Here is a 19,771-nt window from a genome sequence, read left to right on the forward strand (position 1 = left end):
TTGTCAGGACAGCAGCTCAGGAGCATCTCATCTGCTGGGCAGGGGGGGAAAAGCACCACATGTGAAGTAAACCTCTGGGCGCACCTCGTGGCTGATTTGAGCAGATGAATTACATCCTAGAAGTGTCATTTTCTCTCTAGCCGTCACTATAAACACCAGAGACATCAAGACAGGATGGGTCCAGCCCTACTCTATCAAGAGATCATCCAGTGCCATCACATGCCTCTGTGCTCCTCTGCCCTCCCCACCTCAGGAAGCCTCACCACTGCCCAGCTCAACGCCAAATCTTCACCTCCCCCATAAGTCTTTCCTCACATTAAGTTCATCCCCACAGCTGGTGGTTTTCTAGTGCTAACCACAATTTTGTGCCTACCTCAATGCATGCTTTGCTATCGCAAGTGCGGTCAATCAATCTCGCCTCAGCCAATAAGCAGGAGAGAAGTAATGTTTTTCCTACTCCCCCAGCTCTCTTCTCCCGTTCTCCATCAGGCACTCAGCAAGTTCACAAGGGCAGCCAGCTCTCGGTTTCCTTGGTCACGCACAGCAGCTTGCCCTCCTAGTGTAATAAAAACAAATGACACGTTGCTGGTTGTTGTCAGAGGTATTGTTGGGCCCCTCCATGGAGAGAAGGTTTGGGGGGAAAGGAAGGATTTGTGGGTTTAGGTTCTTTCTTGAGCAGGTGGAGGAAAAGTGGTCAGTAGACACAATGACTGAAAAGGACAAGCAAAGATTGAGATGTACTCGGGGATGCAAGGCTGAGAGATAAGGGTGTGCCTGCTTGTAGATGCTGAAGCTGGTGAAACAACGCTGGATCTGATTATCTGGGAGCAAGTGAGACCCAAGAGGTGTCTGTGCCAGGTCCTGATGCCTGCCAATTGGGACAAGTCCCCAGCCTGTAATGCTGCCTGCATTCCCTGCTCCTAGCACTGAATTTGGTAGCCCTAATGTGTGGGTGCTGGGTCTTGTAAGGTGAAGAACAGATTAATCCTCCCTTGTGGCTGTAGCCAAGATCTGCCCTACTTCCCATTGCAGCATATCTGCATTTCCTCCTAGTTCAGCATCCTCTCCACGTAGGCACATGGAGAAGCACTCACCCATGCACATGTGCACACACACTTAACTGCATGGAAGAGAGCCCTGGGAACCCCAGCAGAGCTGCAGCCTGGGAGATGGGGAGCTGCTAATGCCAGAAGCTTGGTCTTCTTTCTGCCCACTTGTAGCTCAGGGTGACCAAGACCCTGCCAAGCTGCCCCCTGACCCAGGAGCCCTGCACCACCCGTCCTGTGAGCTCTGCATCCATCCCACATCAGAGGGACCCGGCTGGCTGAAGCCACTGGCCCTTGGAACTCCATGAGCAGCACTGTGCCTGAAGGACTTCACCATCTGCTTGCTGATTCAGAAGCCAGCCCCCACTCCGTGACATTCCAAAGGCTGCAGGAGGGGAGGACTCACGACACCTTTATCTTTAGCTTTGCTTCTCCCTTTTTTTTTTTTCCCCTATTTTTATTAGCTCGGAGACATCCCATCCTTTTTATAGCTCTGAATTCGAGGGTGATCAGATGAAAGTGCAGCCGGGTTCCTGCACGTGTAGATGAGCAGCCATAAGGTCAAGACACCTGAAGGAAAAGCTTCCAGCTTTCACAGCCCTAAAGATTGTCCCATAAATTTACTCATAAAATTAAAGTGGGTTTTGGGTTTCAAAGTCCTGAAAAACTTGAAATAGTCATCAGTCAATTCTGGTGTATGGGAAGCCTCAAACCTCTGCTCACTGAAGCAGAGGTTAACACCGTGCTGTAACATCTGCTGGGGACAGGGGAACGCATCCGAGATGGCAGCATCCACATCAGCTTGGAGGCTATGGCTCAGGCAGTGGGTGAAAAGATGTTTTCACTATTAAAACATTAAGCTCGCTCCACGCTATGGACCTGAACTGCTTTGGCCGAATTCTTCCCACTAAAATGCAGAGCCACCTTCTCAGACCCTTCTGCAGGATTTATGAGGACTGGGTCTGCTCCAGTTTTCTTTCTGTATCAAAGTGATGATTTAATTAATTGATGATCTAATTTCAGGCTGGAACTGAAACTAACCCGCCGATTTGTGAATTTGACCTTGGTACAGATTAACAGCATCCATAACAGCTTCTGCTTTGGTGATACCTTCTCTGGACTTCGCTTTTGCATTTTAAACGCTCCATCAATGGCACAGTAAATGGCAAGTGAGGGACAGCGATTCTGGCAGCTCCAAGCCTCTCTGGGGGGAGCAGCCCCTGGCTGCAGATGTCACTGTCACACCTTTGGCAGCAAATGCCAGCTCTGAAGGAGGCAGGGGAGCCGATCTCAATGAAAAACACCCCAGGCAAAACAAGGGAAGGTTTCGCAGGGCGGCAGCAGCAAGGTCACATAAACGTTGGTCAGCACAAGATGGAGGGAAGAGGCTGCGCCTGGGATAAAGCCCAGCCCTCCCCTGTGGTGTCCTTTCAGGCAGCATCTCCAGGGACCGCGACCTCCAGCCTGCTCCTTGTGTCCCTTGAAACACTGTGCCTGCTATTGCATGGAGTAGGGGTCACATCGAGGAGTCTGCTTCCATGTGAGACAGCCCCAGCACACACCTCCTGCACACACACACACTGTGCATGCTCAGGTACCTGCCTGTACCCTGCACGAGTTGTCCCTGCACACACACACACACACACACAGAGCGTATACCTGTGTATATGTATATGTGTATCTGCATATACCATGCACACGGACACACAGACCTCATCTCTCACACTTACACACATACACACACATCCAGGTGTCCCTTTCTACATGTGAACACACACATGCTAGTACATACCAATAGATGCCCACCCTCCCACTCACAGAGGCTGCCCACCCCACAGGAGCATGGCCCCACACTCCTCACGTTCACCCTGGGCCAAAGATGCAGTCATTGGGTTGCTTGGCTGCTCCTGGCTGAACCCAGACCCACACCAGGGATTTCTCAGAGCCCCACACCAAACATAGGACCCCACCAGCCCATGCTGCACCAGACAGAGCCACCTCCTTCCACTACCCAGCAGCTCTTTCCTTCTCAGAGGGACCAGTTATTTGGGGCATCCCTCTCTTCCCAAAACCAAGAGACAATAGCAGTGCAGCAGGACCCGCATGAGCTGGCGAGCTACTGGGTGGTGGGATGGAGAAGCAGAGATGGCAGAAGGAGGGAGCTCACAGCTGCCATGGCACTGTGCACATGTGGCTGCACACTGTACCACCGGGCACAGCATCCTGACATACTCTTCAAAAGGAGCCACCCCGCACTTGTGTTACTCTGTGCAAAACAAAGCTGTGTTCTCTGCTCCCAGAGCTGCCACAGATTCTTGTGCAGCCTCTGTGCTGCCTGAGCCTTCCTGCCCTGCTAGGCAGCACACACAGGAGCACTCCTCATGACCTGGGAATGCAGGTCCCACAGCTTTGGAATGGGAGGTTGGAAGCTCCTCCTCATGAGCAGCCCCCATGGCTGCTGGCGTGGGCAGGCTGTGGCTCTGGGCGCTTCAGGCAAGGCCAGCAGGGATAGGGCTGGTGTGCACAGCCAGCGGGTAGGATGACAAAACCTTATTTCATAGAAGCCAAAGTGCAAAGGCACTCTGCCTGCTGCTGGAGCTCAGCCCTGCGTGGCCACAGAGCTGCCTGCAGGCTGCCTGCCCTGCCAGGCGGGCGAGCATCTCTCACCGGGGCTCCCGCAGCACCGCGCCGAGAAGGTGAAAGCAGCTCAAGCTGCAGAGATCGCCGCTGGGGCGGGGGGATGGCTGCAGGCTAATAATATTCCGTGTCTCATTATGCCGTGTATTAAGCTGAAATTTGCAGATGCTCTAATCACCGCGAGGCATTCTGCACACACAGCCTCCCTCCAGCCCCGCAGCTCTGTGCAAACACCGGAGGAGAAGCCCTGCTTAACCATCCTGCCACATGCTGTCCTGGAATCTTTACAGACCATTTCACCTTCACAAATAGCCTTGGAATGTCTGTGCATCGACAGCCCCTGCAGTAGCCAGATAGCACAGCCGCCTCCTCTGCAGCTCCCCGGGCCCCTCTTAAGCTTTTTCCCATCACGCCATGCAAATGTGAAGCTCCAGAATTTACACCGGGGCTGGGTAAAGCACCTCACGTCAGATGTGATCTGTGCCCCAGGCTCACAGGAAACGTGAACTGTATTTTATAGAGGGTGAGGGAAGCTCCTGCCCGATTGCTTCATTATTTTTTTTTCCCTTCCCTCCCCTCCCTGTGTCTTCTCTTGCTTTTATTTATTTTTTTAATGATTTTCCTTTCTTTTCCCAGATCTCTGCCCTTTGCCCTCCTGCCATCAAAGGGGGCACGCATTCAAGTGCCGTGGGAATACTCCGGCCTTGGGTATTCTGGGCAATCTCACGAGAGAAAAACAGCTTTTTCCCCAGAGGTGGAGAGTGGCCGCGTGAACCGGGCGTTGGGAAGGAGAGGAATGAAGCCTGAGGTCTGTTTGCGCGTGGGAAGGGAGCAGCATGGCCAGGCAAGGGAAGGGTTAACCAGAGACTGTCCTTGCTGTTTTTTCCAGGCCTGGCTGCACCAGGTTCTTCCATTTCTCTTGGCAGGGATTTAAACCGTGGGGCTGAGCTGAGCACATGAGCCTGGAGAGTCCCTGTGCTCTGAGAGTGAGCAGGACCCTGAGCGAGATGCTGCAGCTCATTAGCAAAGCAACCGTGGGTCCAGGGCCAGCAGGTGACAAGCGGGAGGCAATGACAGAGGAACGGAGACGGTCCCGCTGTGGAGAGGCAGAAATGCAACTCTATGGGGAGCCCCTTCCCTCGGCAGCAGCAGCAAGTGCTGCTCTGCCCATGCACAGGCACCTGAACACTCACTGCAAGTGATAAAGCAGAGAGGAACCTCTTCCTCTCTCTGCCTACAGTGCTGGCAGTGTTCAAGGCCAGGTTGGACGAGGCTTGGAGCAACCTGCTCTAGTGGAAGGTGTCCCCACCTATAGCAGGGGCTTGGGACTGGATGAGCTTTAAGGTCCCTTCCAATGCAAACCGTTCTAGGATTTTAGGGCTCATCACTGTGCCTAGTGCCGCCCTGGGCCACCCCCTTCGGTCTCCATTCATATGCATTTGGCAGCCTTTCCTTGCCGTGGGCTTGCGGCCTCCCTCCCCCATCATCCCACCCCGCTGAGAAGCAGCAGAGATTTGAGATAACCCCGGGAGCCTCAGGCAAAGCCATTTGCTGCCCATCTCTGGGCTGGTAAACCTGAGTGACCTACAAAGCCCCCTGGCCGGGGAAAAGGGCTGGGAATCATTCCCTGACCGAGCACAATGGCTCCTCATCCTGATGGCTTGTCTGGCTCCCTGCTCACAGTTGCCCAGGCGACTGCTCATGGAAAAAGCGCGCATGGCCGGAGAGGCTCCGGCTGCTCATCCCAGCGGGTCCTCACCCCCTGCTCCCTGCTGGAGGGGATGGCACTGCCCTGCAGCAAACCCTCCGTACCACGCTGTGCCTGCCACCACTTACACACACCCAGGGCTTGTCCTGTGGAGGTGCCCAGAATCCAGATCTGCCGCTTCCAAAGAAAATCAGTTTCAGTGGTGGACCCCCCTCCCACGGTTTCAGCAGTGTTACTGTGTGCTGCTGCCTCCATTGTCACTGCTGCTGGACGCTGCTCAAGCGCTGCCCACGCCAGCACGGTGCAAGGACAGCAGTGACTCGTTATTGCTTTTGGTGTTGGTCTTTTCTGCCCCTAGGACATGGTTTTCCAGGTGGATCCAGAGCTGGCTGTGCTAAAGGCTGGGGAGCAGGAAAAGTCAGAGGCAGAGAGCCCGGGTGAACAGCAGAAGTGGAAGGCTTCAGGATCTCCCAGGTTACTGTGAAAATCCAAGCAGGCATACTCCAAAGAGATATTCCAAGTGCCAGCTCCCCCAGCATCCCAGCCCCAGGCTGTTACCTGGCTGCAGCACCAGGCAGCTGAATGGCCCCCAAGAGTGGGTGGCTTGTGTCTCCCCAGAGAGACAACCTTGTTGTGTCTGGTCCATTGCCTGCCCAGTGGAACCAGCACCTTCAAAGCTGACCATGTCCCCAGGGGAGCCAGCCAGGGAAGATGTGACCTGCTCATACTAGGGCTAGCAGGGCGGGTGGCTCTGTGCTGCCTTGTCCCATGGCTGGTGTGGACACTGCTGCTTGAAAAAGGCAAGGGACTCCTGAGCTCTTGGTCTGGGTCCCACTTGGTGCCTCAGCGACCACAACGTGGAACAACTGCTTTCTGCACAGTGACCTCACCATCCAGTGCCCACAGTGCACTTGATGGGGTGCAGCCACCAGAGTGGACCTGGTGCAGAGCTGTGGATGGGAGCTTCACCTGCCACTCCGTGCCACCTCCACCCAACATATCCCCAGATTCCTCCACCACGGAGTGTGCTCAGGGCATAGCCACAGGAACAGCCCCAGCCTCCATGAACAGAGAGGTCTGGGAGCAGATCCAGAGACCAGAGTGTTCTAGCATGGACACCCTTGATCCAACATCCACTCCGTACAAAGGTATCCCTCAGGAGAAGGAAAACAAGCAGGGAAGATTTTAAAGGAGAATAAACCCTCTCCTTCTGTGGGATTTTGTCCTTGCCCAGTGCAGCAATCACCTGCTGCAGGAGTTTGACTGGGGTAAGTAATAGACCACCTTAAGCTGAGATGACATCCCCTATGAATGCTGCATTCAGCAGTGGACGGACTGTATGCAGAAATGAACAGGGGCCCAGGACACACTGGCAGCTCTTTAAAGGATTGTTAATGATGTGCAATTCACGTTCCTCAGGGACTGGTGCCATGGTCTGCCAGCAGCAAACACTGGCATTCCCAATGGGAGTAACTGCTACCGTGACAGAGCCTCTGTCTGTCACCAGGCACCAACTTACCTTTCCCCAGCCTTGTCCCATCACAACCATCAGCACCACCTTGCAGCAGGAACCCTGGTGATCCAGGCAGCACAGAGGAGACACTGGTGCACTGGATGTGCACCAGGGCATGGGACAACCCCAGGTTTTTGCTAAGGGAGCCTTCTGCATGGGGCTGGCAGTTCGCAGCATGGACCCAGACCCTGAATGCAGGAGGAGGATCGGGGGGCAGTGATGAGATGCTGCTGCAGACCTGGCAGGGGAGGGTTGTCAGGGGGCAGGACTGTACCTGCAGCTAATGGGGCTGAGAAGACCATACCTAGGGAGCAGGACACCAGTAGGGCAGCCTGAATGGACATGCATTCATCACCACCAGCCATTTCTCACACTGCAGCTTGTGAGCCAGCATCTCCCTCATCATCCCAGAGCCTGAGCAACAAAGATCCAGGTCAGAGTGGTACAAGGGAGAGTGAAATGGAAAGTCATCCAGACTGCCACCTTTCTGTGCAACCCACCTCCCCAGGCCCCAGACAGCCTGAACCTGGCCCATGAGCTCCCATCCCTGGGCACGGGGATGAGGGAGAGAACTGAGCTTTCCCCCTTTCCTGTAGGCAGGGATCAAAAGGTGTCAGGCTGGAAATCTCCCAGGAGCAGCTCCCTCCTGGGCTTCACTGCTGCTTCCTGTTCTTGGGGACAGGAAATACTGAGCAAACAGTTCCATGCATGACTTCAAAACTTCCACTTCCAGCACCGGCTGCACAATGAAGATGGAGGAGCCGGCGCATGGGGAGCAGCTTGCCCAGAGGTTTTGCTTCCATGAACCAGCCTCCTCCATCGCTTTTCAGCCCCACGGGAAGCCAGGTCCCCAGGAACAGCATCTCCTAGCCCTTATGTCAGACTCAAGAGGTGGTGGCACTGAGCTCCAGTGGAAAAGGCTGTCAATCCTGGTGCTGTTTGCTTTTGCTCTTTGCCTCCATTCAGAGCCAGGCAAATAGATGTATTAATCACTGCACAGAAAACGAGACTGCGAAAGGCTGCTGCACTTACCCCTTGTGAGCATGGCTGGCCACCACAGCCTGAGAGCTTTTGCAGTCCTCCCACTGCTGTCATCATGGCTTTGCATGGGGAAAAAAAAACAAACATCTGCTGCTCCCCTTCCTCTAATTAGATTAACAACCTCTCAGCCCCACTGTGGGGCTATGCCCCATCTTAGAATCATAGACTCTAAGAATGGTTTGGGTTGGAAGGGACCTTAAAGCTCATGCAATTCCAACCCCCTGCCACAGTCAGGGACACCTTCCACTAGAGCATGTCACCAAAGACTCTGTCCAACCAAGAGCATTGCTGCCGTCCAGGTATTACTGGAAAGAAAACATGTCCTGAACCTTCCTGCATCAGGGCTGGGCTTTGTGGCAGTCCCCAAGTGATGCTCGTGTCCTCCGGGACACCACTGCTCCCTGCTAACACCCCCCAGAGGTGTCCCCATGGGCAGGGTCAGGAGCTGTCAGCCCAGAGGTGCCCAGCACACCCTGAAGGTGAGGTCAGTGCCTCTGCCCGCCGCGTGCTCCCTGGGCTGCTCAGCATCCCGGCTCTTGGCCTGGGTAGGGATGGAGGCAGCTGCTGCTGGAGCAGGCGCTGCGTGTGCCAGGCGCGGAGCCATCTGCCTGGCAGGGCCAGCCACACCTGCTGGGAAGGAGACAGAAGCTGGGCAACCTCCCCGCCTCTGCGGCGTTCCGGCTGGCGGCACCACCGCAGAGCTGGGAGCGCTCCTCTGCTTGCACAAAGAGACAGGAGATGAGGGGATGCTTCTCTCCCGCAGCACCCCGAAAGCCTGGCCAAGGCTGGGCACCCATCTGAAGACCTGGTACCAGCATGAACCTCATGAATGGAGCCATGGATTTGTCCCTGGGCCAGCTGCAGGGTGCGATGTGTGCCCCAAAGCCCCTATGCTGGGCAGTCCATGGTGGTGCACAGCACAGGCAGCTGGAACCAGTGAGGACCAGAGCACAGTGTCCTCCTGAGCAGGAAAGGGGCTCTTTGCTCCCAAGAGGGCAGGGGTTTCAGTAGACATGCTCAAACAGCTTGCCTGGGACAGAAATTATGTGCCTCCTTCCCCAGTATCAGGGCTGGTGACTGCCCTGGGTGCCATTCAGAGCCCACGTGCACTCACTGCCATGGTCCATGCTGTGACGGAGAGAAGAAGAGGGGACCTGACTGGGTTCCTGCTGGGGTCACCCCATCCCATTCCTCTGTATCGGGAACCATGGGAGCCAGCAAAGTGTCACATGCAGGGTGCAGGCTGCTCCTCGGCTCCTGGTGCATTGAGGCACTGTGGCAACAAGGGTACAGGATGCTGCCACCAGCCCTGCTGCCAGGAACAGCACCAGTTAAGTCCTGGGATGGAAAGTCCCTCCCAGCCAGAGCTGGATGGAGCACCTGGGGTCTCCTGACCTCTGGTGTGTCAAAGCCAAGCAGCAGGACAGACAGAAATGATGGGAGCATCTCCAGGCACCGCATTGCTGAGCATCGCACAAGAGGCTCTTCTGTCACTACAGAGCAGTGCTTCCCTCAGCCTTGCTGGCTTCTCCCACTCCAGAGCAGCCAAGGCTGCTCTCCCACTCCAGCACCAATGGACCATGCATGGCTGGTCCCCACTGCTGCCACCGAGCCCCAGACCAGCCTGGAGAGTGTTCTCCAGCCCCACACAGTGCCAGGTCACACTGGACCTGTGTCTGCAATCCAGCTGAAGGGTTGGGAACAAAGAACAGTTATCCTCAGGCTCTGAGGACGCAGAGGTGCTCTCAGGACATGGTGCATTCTGCCCATTTCCCCTGTGACAGCAGGGAAGGTGAATTGCCCCCTGGCAACCACTGAGCATGTCCCACCAGGCAGAGCAGGAGCTGCGGGTGAAGGCAGACACAGCTCCACGCTGCAGATACCGCAGGTGTGCTGGGGCAGGCAGGTCCCAGAGCACCCCATGTCCTGGCCAGCTGATCTCAGTGCTGGTCATGGGTCTGCTCAAGCACATGATGCTCCTGGTGCAGCAGAGGACTCAGAGAAACCAAATGTACTGGGGAGCCCCTAAGACCCCAGCCTGGCCTTGACATGGTGCAGAAAGCACTGAAGCACTTAGCAGCATCTCCGAAGTTTTGTGTGAGCCCTGCAAGGGATATTGGCAACCACTGGGGTCCTGCTCCCCACCACCCCACCAACCTGCCAGCCTGCATTAGAGGGCTCAGGATGGTTCTTGCCCATCTCAAGGGCTTCCTTGCTCCATCGGGCTGTCCTGCAACCTGCCAGCTGATGTCACCCATACATCCCACTGCCACTCACCCCGCTGGGCTCCTGATGGCTCCTGCAGCGCTTTGCAAACCTCCTCGTGTGGCAGCTTAGGAAAACTTAGCTACAGGAGCACTGCTTTGACCTTGACCTGCAGTAACCGCGTGGTGGTGGCTGCAGGAGGGGACATGAGCTCAGCAGCCTGTCTGATGGGAAAAAAAAACCCACACAGCAACCTCTCTCCTTCCTTTCTTCTCTCCCTGCCATCCATTTGGTGGGCAATGCGGCCTCGCTGCAGCTTTATCTTGGTTCTTTAAAAGGCTCCCTGGCTGACACGCACACCGTATGGGAGCAGTCAGCCGAGGAGAGCTGTAAATCTCTGAAGGCCTCATCTTGTGGGGCACATTAGCTGTTTTAAACTTGTCAGCTTTCAGCGATGGAAATTGACTGTTCAAAGCCCTTCTTCCCTCCGCATCCTGCTCCATTTTGCACAGCGCAGAACCTGCTGCATCCCCATTGTATTGGAGCAGGGAGCTGTGCACACCCCTGTGCGCATCCTCAGGGACTGTGTGTGCCTTAGGGATGCTTCTTGAGGTCCCATTAGGGCTATGAGCATCTCCAAGCTACCTCCTATTCTCACTGATCCTGCCCACATCTGCAGGTGAGGATAGGGACAATTAACTTACAAAGCACACTGGTCCATGTGAGCTGGCTTTCCCCTGCCCATCCATGCAGTGTCCATGACACCAGATCCCTCTGAATCTGATCCTATAATAATCAACCCCAGCTTCGAGGTGAGCTGGTGGGATTCAAACACAGCACTGGGTGTGTGGGGGTGTGTGTGTGCAGCGCCCAGCATGGCCTTGAACACAAATCCCATGGACACGCAGCCTGGGGAGGATGCTCCCACAGCCGCTGCCCTTGAGATGGCTCTACTGACACCAGCAGTTCTGGAGCCGTGTCAGGAGCAGAGCACAGGGGCTGCAGGGAGGAAAAGCTCTGCTTGAGCTTTGCTCCACGGGCAAACTCCCACACTCTTCCCAACAAGGAATGTGATCCCATCCGCACATCCGCAGCTCTGTCCTGGCATCAGCGCTTGGTGGGCACTCACCTCACACACACACCACATCACACCCCCACCCTGTGCATGCAGCTCAGCCGAGCCCAGTGATCACTCTCCGTCCTGCTGAGCATGTGCTTCATCCTTGCAGATGTTCCCCGGCCCCTATGCAGGACCAGGAGAGGGGAGCATGCACAGTCCTTCATCCCCACCCCATTCTCAGATGAATCCCAGACTGGTTTGTGTTGGAAGGGACGGAGCAGCCACAGCTTCTCTGGGCACCCTGTGCCAGCACCTCAGCACCCTCACAGGGAAGAGCTTCTGCCTAAGAGCTCACCTCAATCTCCCCTCTGGCAGGTTAAAGCCATTCCTCTTATCCTGTCCCTTGTCTAAAGCCTCTCTCCGCATTGCACACAGCACATTGCAGCCATCACCCCTAGGAACCCCCATGCACTGGGGGTGCCTGAGGAGCAGCCTCACCCCAGGGCAGGACCCAGCCACCCTAGAGCACCCCCAGTGAGCAGCAGCTGCACCGTGTCTGCAGAGAGCGTGACAGCCGTGCTCAGCCCCGGATCAGCCCCAGGCCCATGACCCTTCCCATGCACAGGGTCAGGGCAGCTGTGACGGTGGAGGCAAGGAGGCCTGGAGCAGCCCCCGGCTTTTCCCCACTGCTGCTTCCCCTCCTGGTGATGGGAGGTAGGGGGCAGCTGTCCAGGTAGGAGAGGGGGCATCTGGACCAGGCGGCATCATCCATCGCGTCCAAATGGTTGTCCCCGAATTCTGTGTGCACCGGATGACGCACGGCAGGGAGGGGGGAGGACACTGGTGTCAGCAGTGGGGAGAGTCTGCCGGGAAGGCAGCAGGCACAGCGGGAAGGGTCCCAGCTCCCAGCTGCCATCCCCCAGCACGGCTCCCAGCGCCGCTCCCAGCAGTGTCCGTCTGCGGCGGTGCCCAGAAATAATCTGGCAGCGAAGCAGAGCCACATCCACCCACTGCTCCATGTGAGCGATGGGAGCCGGGAGTGAAGGAGCAGCCAGCTCCCGGCCCTCCCCTGGCTCTGGGGCCCTCTGATAAAGCTGGATTTGGGTCCTGCAAACCTGTGACAAGAGGGGTGCCAGCGTGGGGGGGAGCAGTTAAGCTTCCTATCACCTGCAGGGCAGCAATTCCTTGGGGAGCCTGCCAGTCCACCTCCCCGCGGGCAGCACAGAGGCTCCAAAAGCAGGGCGGGTACGTGTGCATCCTGAGCCCTCTCCAAAGCATGGTGCCAGTCCTGTGCTGCTCCCACAGCCCCGGCTGCAGGGACAGCAGAAGCTACATGAGGAGCCTGATTTGCAGATTGCTGTTCATGACACGGTGCTCCAGCCCAGCTAAGGCCAACAGGTTGGTTATTATATCGACAGCATAAACGTGTCACAAATTGCCTGAATTAGCCAAGTGCCATGAACAGGTTTATGGATAATGGGATACAGAGCCCTTTCAGGAGCAGGCAGCTCACATCCAGTTAGGCAACTTCAGCCCCAGCCGTTGGAAGATGAAAGCCATCGGGTACCCCAGACAAAACCCAACATGTCTTTCATGTATGGTGGAAGTGCCCTGCGGGCAGGACACAGCCTGGCTAAGCACAGCCTGCTCCCCCAGCTGCTACCACCTCCTCCATCCTCCTCACCCAATTTGCTTCTTCCTTGGGGAAAAAAAAATTCTCCTTCTCTTCCCCAGAAGATGCTTCCCCTTAGGGTGTGCAGAAGGGGATGCTCGTATGTTCCACTTCTATGTCTGATTTGCAGAGCAAGGACTTTGGGCAAAATCCTTTGTCGCACAGCCAGGACTGTCTTTAGCTTGGACTCCTGAATTAGAACTTACCAGCTGCACTGATTCAGCCTCAAGGCTGACCAGCTCCCGGGTCACATCTTGCAGCAGCTCTATCAGGGTGCAAAGGAGGCTCTAAGGGCTGAATTCGCTCTTGCTGGGTTTTCCGTGCACAATCACTGCCTCTGACCCATGTTTAGGTTTGATTTTCCTGCAGCAAGGTGTTCCCCAGAGATTTAGCCCAACTGAATGGGGTTGGGGTCTCTGTGGTTAAAACGTGGCCAGTCTAATGTCCTTGGCTGTGCTTTCCTCTGAGCCTGCAGCCACTCAGCCTGGACCTGAGCCCTTCTGAGTGTTTTCGGGGGTGTCTCTGGAGAGCATCACCACGGGGCAGCGAAAGGCCTGGAGGGGAGGTCCCCATCCTGCACCTCTCCAAGAGCACCAGCTTTAAAAAGGGGCTTATTCACGTTCCCCAGCACCTCGGTGCAGCAGGAGGGAGCGTGCAGACAAAGAGAAGGCAGCGGCGGTGCGGAAGGGCCGGGCTCGCCTCCCTGCACCAGCGCGTTCCTCAACTGAGCGGAGAGAAAGCAAAACTGAGAAGTGCCTAAAATTAGAGCTGCCAAACCCCAGCTGGGGAAGCCTGGAAAGATCCCCGGGCCCTGGAGCCTTGGGCGAGCTGCATAAAAGGCAACGGAGGGGAAGGGAAGGGAGCTCGGGGACCGCGGCAAATAGAGCGAGGCACAGAGGGAGCGGGGAGCGGATGGCGGCTTCCCCCTCCTCATCCCACCGCCTGCTCACGACATCCCCTCCTGGTGTGCTCATAGGGTCAGACGCACACCCCTGCTGGGGGCTCAGGGGACCTCCTGTCTCTCTGAGAGCATCCGTTTAGGGATGCAGCCATGCTGGTGCAGCAGGGATAGGGATCGTACCGTCCCAGCACTGTGAACATACCCATCAGACATCTCAGCTTGTCTGTCCAGGAGACCCGCAGACCTCATGCTGAAACCTGAAGAGGTCCATGCACTTGGGAATTGCTCCCTCAGTCCTGCTGATAAACACATACTTGGGCTGTTCTTTACTGGGGCTCGCAGCCCCGCAGGGCATTCCCTACCCTGCACCCTGCCACAAAGCTGGCTGAGCTTCTGGAGCAGCAGAACAAAGGAAGCCAAAAGCTGGGTGACCTGGGCCACCAGTGTCCTCATAGAGACTTGGGAATTCACCTCCACCCAGCAAATTGGGGTGGCAACCTTGTGACCCCGCAGCTACCCACCTTGGGGTATCCTCCTGCACAGGAAGACTTGATCCAAGATTCCAAAGCACAAGGTCTGCCATCAGCCAATGCAGCTGAGGTCCCTCAGCATCCACCAGGCCAGCTCCTCCCGCAGAGGTGAGAGCAGATGCTGGCAGGACCGGTCCCAAGGCTCCTCTGGATTCATGGAGCTTGCCCCATCCCAGAAGCAGGCAGAGGCACCAGCCATACACCAGACAGAGAGCTGAAACCTGGAAAAGCAGCAGCTTCACAGGCAGCCGGTGACTTTGCCCTGAATTTGGCTTCCCAGCTCCTATTTGTCATGATCAAAGCAACTGAGGTTTAGCGCCAGCTTCACTGAGCTCAAGAGATGCTATAAAATGGCTGAGTCAAGGGCAGGTCTATATCATTTCCCTCAGTAACTGCAGCAATCACAAAGGCACCTGGTGGGAGCCTCATCCTTGCCTATCTCAGGGCTAGGACCCCACCCCAACCAGTCCTTTCTACTTGCTACTTAATAGTGCCCCTACCCACCTCATGTGGGGTAAATCAGCCCCTGCTCATCACTTCCAGTGATGGGTCATCCAGAGGAGCTGTGGCTGCCCCATCCCTGGCAGTGTCCAAGGCCAGGCTGCTCGGGGCTTGGAGCAGCCTGCTCTAGTGGAAGGTATCCCTGCCCATGTCAGGGGGCTGGAACTGGATGAGCTTTAAGGTCTGTTCCAGCACAAACCAGTCTGGAATTCTATTTGTCCATGACGCAGTGCTGGATACGTGCAAAATCACCCAGGGAGGAAGGACGTGCACCCAGCAGCAACAGGGCTGCGATGGAAAAGAAACAGAAGAACTGGTGGCGAACAGAGGCTTGGATGAGGTGGGTCACCAGGAGATGCAGACAGTGACATGGCTATTGCTGGGGAAGGATAAGATGGGACAGGATGGGGCAGAATGGGATGAGACAGGCAGGAGGTGATGGAATGGGATGGCATGGGAGAGGACCATTGGGATGAGACAGGATAAACCAGGTTAAAACAGGGGATGGGATGGGATGAGATGCACAGGAAAGGATGAAGCAATGACTGGATCATAGAATCCCAGACTGGTTTGGGTTGAAGGGACCATAAAGCTCACCCAGTTCCAACCCCTGCCACAGGCAGGAACACCTTCCACTGGAGCAGCTTGCTCCAAGCCCCTGTGCCCACCCTGGCCTTGAACACTGCCAGGGATGGGGCAGCCACAGCTTCTGTGGGCACCCTGTGCCAGTTCCTCAGCACCCTCATAGTGATGGATGGATGAGATGAAAGGGACAAGAAGTCCTGCTGGGATCCAGCTCCCTGTAGCCACACTGGTGTGTCCCAGAGCCACGAGCTCACCAGGCAGCCCCAGCCACCCCCTGTCCCCCCAGCCGGGTCACTGCGCTGCGGGTGGGACCACGTGCGAGGCCCAGCACCAGCGTCTGACACTTTCCCATGGGGAAGCGAATTGCTCCCTGGAGCGTGAGATCCGATTATGTTGGTGACACCGCGGCATGATGCTGGGCGCACCGAGCCTGCCCGGCGCCCGACCCGCACCCCCCACTGCCCCGGGGCTGGTGAGCAGCAGGAGGGGTGGGAACAAGCTTGGGCATGGGGCACTCCAGGATGTGTCCAGCAGGAGACAGGGGATGAAAGGACAAGGTCAGGGCTGGCTGGGTGCTGCATGCTGTGTGCCACCCCCTAACCCAGGGCAGCCACCGGCTCTGGCGACCGTGCACGGCGTGGGGTATGGGTCTGAGGTTTTCCCATCCCTGCTTCCCACTGGATGTGAAATGATGCACTCCCACCTCTGGCTGCCAAGGCAGATGTTCTGCATCCTACCAGGCCAGCAGCTCACCGAGCCCCAGAGAGCTCCATGTATCTGGAGGTGAGGTGAGCCCTGCTGCCAGGAGAGGAGGTATGTCTTCAAAGGCCTCTCAAGGCGACACATAGTACCTGTTTTGCAGCTTACCCTTCACATTTGCTGCCTCTAACGGTTTCTGAGCGATGCCTGCCTCTTTATTTGAGATCTTTCAACAGCTGTCTGATAGAGAAGACCTTTATCTCGCCTCTCCCGGGCTCCCATCCAACACTGATCTCTGGAGGTGGGGAAGAAGGGGAAAAAACATCCAGAATCCTCCTGACCGAGAGCTTCACCTAATCCAGTGCGTGTGGAAAATTACTGCCACCGCCCGGCGCCCGGCCCTGGCCCCCTTCCCACCCTCGCCAGCCAGCGCCAGCTCCTGAGGCTTTTGTAAAGGGAGTTTTTTCTCTCCTCTTCCTGCTGGGAGAATGGGAATGTCGGCGTTGGGACAAACGCTGGAGAAAGCAGCTTCACACGTGCTCGGGGCACTGAGTCGGGGCTTTCATTTTGTGTCGGCTGATCCTGAGGCAGATTTGCCTGGAATCACTGTGCAGGCTGCGAACACCCCCCCAGCCCACCACCCACTGTCACAGAGCAGGGACAGCTTGTGCCCATAGCATTGCTGGGAGCCTGGTAAGCTCTGGCACCAAGCTTTCCCCCTCCAGGCACAGCTCCATCCTTGCCATGTCACCAGGTCCAGCTCATTGTGGTCCACAACCCTGCCCCGGCCCTGGCCACCTCACAGCCACTCTTCCACCAAGAAGGTGATGGTGTGAAAGAGCTCTGCAGCATGATGGATGTCAAGCTTCAGGGCAGGTAACCAGTCTCCTCTGCTCAATATAGGCTAGGAGTCACCTCTGCCACCTACAGATACCTGCAAGGAGACCTCTACAAATGGAGGTCACCCACTCTGGATGAATCCTTCACAGGCAGAGAGACCAAGGCGCTGCAAGGCTTCCTCTGAGCTCTTGAAGCATCTCCTTCAGTACAAAATGGATTGTACCCTGGGGTCCACTGCTTGGGCCCTTGCTGGTCCCAAGGGATGAAGGCACCAGGCTGTGTTTGTGCTCTCCGCAGCCAGCATCTTCTCTTGTCTCCATCATTTGCAGCTGTAAGGTCGTATAACATTCTCACCAGTAGTCTGCAAAACACTTGGTCCTGGAATTGGGATTAAAGACATGCAGGTGCAGAGTTTCTTCCCATCTGGATGCTCTGGACAAAGCTTTGCCTCAAGGAGGAAGTGCACAAACCTTCCCATGCTGCTGGCTCGGGAGAGAGGGTTGTTATCCCAGATCACTGTAAGGGAAATAGTCACGCAGCGGAAAATCTCAGTGCTCCAAGAGGCTCAGAAAGCTCAGAAAAGGCTGTTAGGATAATTCTGTCCTGCCTGTGCACGTCAGGCAGGGAAGAAAGAAATACAAGTAGTTTCCCATGGCAAATAAACCAAGACCAACCCGTTTTACCTCCTGTATTCCCTGTTTTGTATCATCTAACGGCCAGCTTGGATGGAGGCATTGCAACCCTTGCGCCACGTGCAACTCCAGACTTAGCATCACCTCCTCATCGCTCTGGGATCGGCTGTGTAAATCACATGGGATTTGCTTGCTTCATTCCTCGAATGGTTTCCAAGCTATAAAGCACTTCCAGCATAGCTGCCAAGTTAAACCTGTGTGATCTTGCCCCGGGCCACTGAGATCTGAGCCTTGCGTACAGCCCATGACCATACCCTACTAGTGTGGCTGATGGCACTCACCTCACCCTGGGAGCTGAGGGAAGGGAAAGGGAGAGGAACAGGATGCAAATCCATTTCCTAATCTGGGAGGTGTAAATGCAATACCTGTCCCTGCTCACACTGTGTGTGGATAAAAATGCAGCACAACTGTGGTGCTGTTGGTGCCAGAAATTGATAGCTTGGTTGTACCTGAAGTCCCTGCCCAGGCCTAGGTGGCTGAGTGGAAAGAAGGCAAAAACCTGCTGCTTTGGGCAAATAAAGCAGGAGGAGGCTGGATTCATGCTCAGCATGATGCTTCCCAGCAGCATGCTTTCGAATTACCAACCCCTTCCTCAGCCAGCGCGATAGAGCTGACAGCCCTGGAAGGGACATGGAGCAGGACCTGGGATGCTCAGGGGTCCGTGGGCTGGCTGGGGGAGTCTTCTGCTAAGAGGGATGCTGGGTAACATCTTCTGAAATGTCTTCAGGATTTAAGGGCCCAGCTCTGCAAAGGAATGGAAATTGCAGGGACTAGGTACCTAAATAAGAGTAAGGCACTTGAAAGCCACTCAGGATCAGGCTTTTAATTTACTCTTTATACAGTAAGAAAGGCTCTCGAAAGATAAGGACTGCATTACAGGCTCATAGTAGATGTTCCTCTCAGCTGGTCCCCTGTTTCTACTGGGGCCAATGCCAGGTGCCTGGGGAAGAGATTACAAACGTGGCTGCGGTGCGTAATGTGTTCTTGTGCTCCTGATCTCCAGACATGCATGGAGCGGGATTTTCTGAGCTGGAGAGGTCCTGCCTTCCTTCAGAAGAGCTCTCCATGGGCTTTTTCCTTCTGCCTTTCCAATCTCACACCTCCCATGTGAAGTGGGAGCACCCTCTGCCCCTGCACCACGGAGCTCCCCTTAAGGATGCTCCACAGAACAGCCATCTCCTCAGGTTTCCTTTGAACCTGGACTCTACTCACTTCATTTCACCTATATTCTAGTTGGTATATGAGAAGCAGCAAACAACATCCATTTTCTCCCTGCTGTTCAGTCCTCTGCCTCCATGAACCAGATCTTCTACCACAGGAAAGGATGGTCCCAATGACAGAATGAAGCTTACTGTGGTTGGCTTTTGATGTGGTTTTCTTTTCCATTCCTAACCAAAACAATGAAATGCAGGATGAAAACTCCTGTCCTGCCACATTCGCTGGCTCACCAAGGCTCACAAGTGACCTTGGAGCTCCCCACTGTGATAAGAGCTTCTTGGAAGCTCAGTGCTGCTTTCAGAGGTGGGGAAACTGAGACACAAGGAGCTACTTGGATGTCTTCTGGTCACCTTGTAACGCCACCTGAGGTGCTAGAAAAAGGCTCCCAAAGTCCTGTCATTGCCTTTGGAGGTCAGTCCAGTCAACATCACTGGAACATTTATTCTATTCATATGGTCTATAGTTCTAACTTTCCATGGGTGGATTTATCCTCATACTGCTGCTTATTCTCATTACCAGATTTTAGCACCTGAGAGCAGGTAAGCTGAGGCACAAGAGGAGCTGCAAAATCCCACAGGAAGGTGGTAGCATTGGTTTAGGTACACCCATTCCCGGACCCTTCACCCCATGGCCTGGCCAGATATGACAGGAAGTGAGGTGGCATCTCTCCGAGGGGCTGCACGGTACCCAGGCAGCAGAGGCACGATGCTGAGGCAGGGGCATGAGCATGGGCTCCCCAGCCAGGCAGCTGATTAAAATGCAGTCCGGCCACCCCAGGCCTGTCCCCACCGTCTCCTGGCTTTAAATAATAGCTTAATTATCTCATTTACATTTGGCTCCTTTCAGGGAGGCACTGCAGTTGATTAACATCTTCCCTCCCGGTGTCTTGCTCCGCATCCCCGCTGCATCCCCACACCACTGGT

This window comes from Pezoporus wallicus, unplaced genomic scaffold, assembly GCF_028554395.1.
Source record: "Pezoporus wallicus isolate ANWC-B61680 ecotype Strahan unplaced genomic scaffold, APGP_CSIRO_Pwel_v1 contig_4309, whole genome shotgun sequence".
Lineage (NCBI taxonomy): Eukaryota > Metazoa > Chordata > Aves > Psittaciformes > Psittacidae > Pezoporus > Pezoporus wallicus.